Below are 6,300 nucleotides of genomic sequence, written 5' to 3'. Positions count from 1 at the left end.
CTGGTTATAAATATTTCTCATGTAATCCTTTAAACGGACATCCAGAGATCTCATATTAAACTAATTAATATTAACTAAAGGTCATATAGTTACTTTTCTTTGGAGAAATCTGTAATTAGTTATTTTTATTAAATTTGACCTCTTTAATATGCTTAAACTCTTAAAATTTAGTAAGCAAAATTCTAGTAGTAATTTCTCCTTGATGTTTTATAATGCTGTGTGATTGAAATATGTTCTCTTCAAAATCACACTTAATCTCCATTTGTGTATTAGGAGGTAGGGCTTTTGGAGAAGTGATTGTCATTGTTGTTCTCCCTTTGTGAATGGATTAGGGTCTTATATAAGAGTCGTTGGCAACTAGTGTCACTTCTACTGCAAATCCTGGAAGACAGAGCAACAGGAGTCATCTTGGAAGCACGGATAATCGTCCTCACTGGACATCAAACATGGCAGCAACTTGATCTTAGACTTCCCAACCTTTAAAACTATGAGAAGTACATTTCTATCATTTATAACTACGCCCGTCTGTAGTATTCTGTTATGGCAACCCAATGGACCAAGACATATGGTATATTACATTTGCCCCAATTTTAGAGGCCATATTTAAATGTCTAATTTTAACAGTTTTTAGAGTTCTCTGGGCATATATAAAACTCCAGATACATATGTACTTGTCTACATCATATATGTTATATGGCATTTACATCATTTTTTAAAAGGGTGTTTTAAGTGTCTTACTAGTTGTCTGTATATTTGACAAGGCATTACTTTCATGGTGCAGGAGGTATAGAAAGGTAAAAAGATAATTTCTCCAGGTCCTTCCAACTTTCTATTTGAACTCATAACAAAGAGAGGGTCGAGAGCTGTCGTCAAGATGGCTGACTAGAGGCATCCAACACTCACCTCCTTCACAAACAGGGGATGAAACAACAAATACATAACCACACACGCAACAAAGCGTCTTAAAGAAAACGCTGAAATTCAGCAGGTAAGTGACAGAGACCCTCCGAGGCCTGGAAACTCCAGATGACAGCATAAAGAGGGGAGCAAAGCCACCAGCAAGATTGGCTCAGAGCCAATACAGATTCTCCGCTGTAGGGAAAAGGCAAGCAGGAGAAGCCCTGCGGTCCACATTCCACCACAGACTCAGGCAATCCCAGCCACAGGATGACCCCTCATCCCTCACAGGCCCTGAGCCTGGTAGAGGGAGCTGCCTGGATTCCACGCAACTACATTAGTCCAGACAGGAAATTCTTTATTGTCTGGTGTTTCAATTTTAAAATGTGTACAAATTTTTCACTCTTCCCTATCACCCCACCACCACCACCACTAAAGAGTCATATCCCTTTTCTGAATCAAAATTTTGCAGCATCTACCAATCTGCTTGAATGTAACAGCATTTGTTGAATAATATATCCCAGTTGATGTCAATGGAAAAATAATTTATCTTCCTCTATCTTCTATTAAAATCAGTGCACCAGGGGCGGCGCCTGTGGCTCAAAGGAGTAGGGAGCCAGAGGTGGCGGGTTCAAATCCAGCCCCGACCAAAAACTGGAAAAAAAAAAATACATATATATATATCAGTGCACCAGGAATATATAATACTTCATGATTACTCCATTTTGGTAAGCACCCACTGCATATACCTTAATTTAGAAATGTGGTATGAAGATCTCATAACTGGTTGTTTACCTGGATAACTTCCAGAAATACTTTTAAATGCAGGTAATGGTGCTGAGTCATAGGCGAAATATAGTTCTCAGGACAGGCAAATATAATTTAACTTAGATTGTTGTTTCCTTACTCAGATAGCTCTGCTGTAGTGAAATCAGCATTTATCATCTATCACTTCAAACCTAAGCTTTTCACCACACAGGTGAGTAGTGCCTCTCTCCCTTCTCCAGATGGTTTCAGCTTTTTCTTTCTCCAGACTGTGAAGCAGGAAGCTAAAGCAATCATCCTCATAAGTTAAGTAACAAGTGGCAGTGTTAGGAAATAACAATTATGTAGATAATTGGTTGGAGAAGGAGCCAGAAGGGAAGAGTAGAAAAGCTCCTTATCTTTATAAGCCTGGTCTGAAGGCACAAGGATTCAGTACTTTGTTTATGAAAAGCAACAGTGACAGGTAATTTGAGCAATTACTCTGTGCAGGACACTAGGAGAAGCATCTTACCCAATCTAACTACTATACTAGGAGTATTTAATAATCCCTGTGATGTTGGTGAAGAGACTAATAAAAAGATAAATAATGATATGACTCCCATCCCCACTACCAACCCAAAGTCCCTGGAGATGTGATGGGTCATCAAGAACATTATGGAACAGAAACAAGGAAACAGGCAATTACAATATATTTGCTTTACAATTATAATAAGGATTAAACATAATTTTGGAGGGCAGAAAGGGAAATTGAAAATATTGAGACTGGTCAAGAAAAATGACTCCATATCTTTAGGACTTTGGTAAAATCTAACCTTTTTTCCTGAAAATGCATTTCAGGAGATTACTCGTCCACTTATTTTTGTTGAATTACTTTCTTACCTTACTAAGACTACGCTTAGTTATTTAAATGGTAGGAATGTCTTTCGGGTGTTCTGGAGGCATAATAAGAATTTAAAGTCGAGAACAATATGGCGGATGGCGAGGAGCTGGAGAAGAAAAGAAGGAGAATAGAGGAGCTGCTGGCTGAGAAAATGGCTGTTGATGGTGGGTGTGGGGACACTGGAGACTGGGAAGGTCGCTGGAACCATGTAAAGAAGTTCCTCGAGCGATCTGGACCCTTCACACACCCTGATTTCGAACCCAGCACTGAATCTTTCCAGTTCTTGTTAGATACATGTAAAGTTCTAGTCATTGGAGCTGGCGGCTTAGGATGTGAGCTCCTGAAAAACCTGGCATTGTCTGGTTTTCGACAGATTCATGTTATAGACATGGACACTATAGATGTTTCCAATCTAAATAGGCAATTTTTATTTAGGCCTAAAGATGTTGGAAGACCTAAGGCTGAAGTTGCTGCAGAATTTCTAAATGACAGAGTTCCTAACTGCAATGTAGTTCCACATTGCAACAAGATTCAGGATTTTAACGATACTTTCTGTCGACAATTTCATATTATTGTATGTGGACTGGACTCTATTATAGCCAGAAGATGGATAAATGGCATGCTGATATCTCTTCTAAATTATGAAGATGGTGTGTTAGATCCAAGCTCCATTATTCCTTTGATAGATGGTGGAACAGAAGGTTTTAAAGGAAATGCAAGGGTAATTCTGCCTGGAATGACTGCTTGTATTGAGTGCACACTGGAACTTTATCCACCACAGACCAATTTTCCCATGTGCACCATTGCATCTATGCCCAGGCTACCTGAACACTGTATTGAGTATGTAAGGATGTTGCAGTGGCCTAAGGAGCAGCCTTTTGGAGAAGGGGTTCCATTAGATGGAGATGATCCTGAACATATTCAATGGATTTTCCAAAAATCCCTAGAGAGAGCATCACAATATAGTATTAGGGGTGTTACATACAGACTCACTCAAGGGGTAGTAAAACGAATCATTCCTGCAGTAGCTTCCACAAATGCAGTCATTGCTGCTGTGTGTGCCACTGAGGTTTTTAAAATAGCCACAAGTGCATACATTCCCCTTAATAATTACTTGGTATTCAATGATGTAGATGGGTTGTACACATACACATTTGAAGCAGAAAGAAAGGATAACTGCCCAGCTTGTAGCCAGCTTCCTCAAAATATTCAGTTTTCTCCATCAGCTAAACTACAGGAGGTTTTGGATTATCTAACCAATAGTGTTTCTCTGCAAATGAAATCTCCAGCCATCACAGCCACATTAGAAAAAATAGAACACCTTACTTACAGTCAGTAACCTCTATTGAAGAACGAACAAGGCCAGATCTCTCCAAGACATTGAAAGAATTGGGGCTTGTTGATGGACAAGAACTCGCGGTTGCTGATGTCACCACCCCACAGACTGTACTATTTAAACTTCACTTTACTTCTTAAGGGAACTAAATCTACATATAATAGAAAACTCATGGAAAACATACAATTAATGGATGCTAAGAAGTTTAATGTCATTTTTAGCAGTAGTATTACTGGAAATTGACTTTTTTTACATAATGAACCACTCTTTTTTAACTTAATAACTTTACTTTGAAGACAGAATTTTGGGGTTGGTGCTTATAAGCATTTTCATTGATAATATGGGAAAGGATGCCTGGAGAGAGAGATTATGAGAAAATGTATTGCTTCTTTTAGAGAAGGAAGCAGATACCCTCTTGTATGTGTATTTTGTTATTATGTCAAAGAATGCATTCCTCAGCTTTCATTTGAGCTCCCACATATACAAAAGATGCCCTTTTAAAAAAAATAAGGAATTACGTTCTAAATAACATTAAATATTATTGTTATTTAGACAATAACAATGTTTTCTGGGCTATATTGAACATAGGCTATTTCTTGATTTAATATTCATTTAATTATAGTTGTCCAAATGAATATTATTACAAAGTTTATCTTACCCATAATAACTTATAAAATGGTGTTATATGAATACCTGTGCATGAAAATGGGAAATATTTTCATGTGTTTATTTGCAGTGCCATAGAGGCCAATATGCACAATATTAAAGTCAAGACATGGCTGTTTAAAAGTTTAACGTTTAGGGCGGTGCCTGTGGCTCAGTCAGTAAGGTGCCGGCCCCATATACCGAGGGTGGCGGGTTCAAAGCCGGCCCCGGCTAAACTGCAACCAAAAAATAGCCGGGCGTTGTGGCGGGCACCTGTAGTCCCAGCTACTCGGGAGGCTGAGGCAAGAGAATCGCTTAAGCCCAGGAGTTGGAGGTTGCTGTGAGCCGTGTGAGGCCACGGCACTCTACCAAGGGCCATAAAGTGAGACTCTGTCTCTACAAAATAAATAAATAAATAAAAGTTTAACATTTAAACAGTTAAAAAAAAAAAAAAGAAGAATTTAAAGTCATCATAGTCTATTCCTTGTTTTCCTTCTTTCTCTTTCCCTGCTCCTGAGCTAGTTCCATGTCTCAGCTTCCTTGTGTATTTGCGCTGGAGACGTGGACGTACAGCCTTGCTTGGAGTTAGTCTAGAACTCACCGCTCATTTTCTCTGGCTCTTGCTCCCCAGACCTCTTACAGTTATTAAATCATTTATATTACACTCAGCAATGACCTGTCTCCACCTCTTCCTCTCCTTTCTCTCTGCCCTCATTCTCCCACAGATCCTCATTAATCATTGTATCAACCTTTTAATTGGTCTCTGCCTGAACCCCTTTGCACAAGCATGTCATATTCATCTTCCTAGAATGCATCTCCAATTATAGCTCTAGCTTAGAACACAAGTCTCTCATGAGTCACTCACGCTGTCACTCTGTTATTTAAGTCCTCAAAAAGCGTACCCTCACAGACCTTTTCTATTCCAACCAAACTCTACTACTTGTGACCCTGGCACACTCTCGTTCTAACTACCTCTGTATCCTTACTTTTGCTCATCCAACTGTGTCCATAGTCTCTTTTCTGCTTTCCCTCTTGAATTCCATCCTGTTGCTATGCTCTTCCCAAACACCTCATTTTCTGTCACCCAACTCAGCGTCTAGCACTATCTGCCACACCTAGGGGTGTTAAATGGATCTTATGACCCTTTCTGTAGCTGCGGTTGTGGAATCTCCTTCAATATGGCTGTTGCACTGTTTTACCCACTTCCCACAGGGCCTCAGCTCCAGCCACAGATCTGACACTGAATCAACACAGCCCAGAAGGCAGCAACCTCAGTGCTCCTCGTCTCCCTTTCAAAAGTGCAAAGGCATAGATCACCCAGACTAATCAAACAAGTAGTTTCTCTCATCTCCCAAACCACACTCTGGCTCCCACTAACCCACAACAACTTTCATGGAAAACTTGCTTCTGTCCTGCCCTTAACTCCTTAGAACAAGACCAGTGAGCTATGTTCTTCAAGAGATACCAGTGAGGACCAGGGCAGGTGTGAGCCCAGTAGGATTCTGAGCTGGACAAATTGTTTTCATAGCAATGAATTTAGTTCTACTACAGTTATATGAATAGAGCAATAGAAACCAGCAAGTGGTTTCCCCAAAAATAACAGTTTAAGGGAATGAAAGCTACTCATAATATTTATACAAACAAAAAGCATAAGTATATGTCCTTTATTATGCATCTTATAGGTCTGGAAATATGTATATAGCCTCATACACATGCATTTAATAGTGAATATTCAGAAGCTTCTACTAAGGATGTGAATGCAGATAAACTTCCTTAG

General features: G+C 39.4%; 1 pseudogene across 1 annotated transcript; it reads left to right on the top strand.

Annotated features, from left to right (window-relative positions):
* Positions 1-2,629: 2,629 nt before the first annotated feature.
* LOC128561630 (NEDD8-activating enzyme E1 catalytic subunit-like) lies at positions 2,630-4,774 on the top strand (annotated as a pseudogene). The gene has a single exon (XR_008373305.1). The product of XR_008373305.1 is annotated as an NEDD8-activating enzyme E1 catalytic subunit-like (transcript).
* Positions 4,775-6,300: the final 1,526 nt, after the last annotated feature.

The sequence above is a fragment of the Nycticebus coucang genome, chromosome 12, assembly GCF_027406575.1.
Source record: "Nycticebus coucang isolate mNycCou1 chromosome 12, mNycCou1.pri, whole genome shotgun sequence".
Lineage (NCBI taxonomy): Eukaryota > Metazoa > Chordata > Mammalia > Primates > Lorisidae > Nycticebus > Nycticebus coucang.
This window is presented reverse-complemented; position numbering and strand designations above follow the sequence as displayed.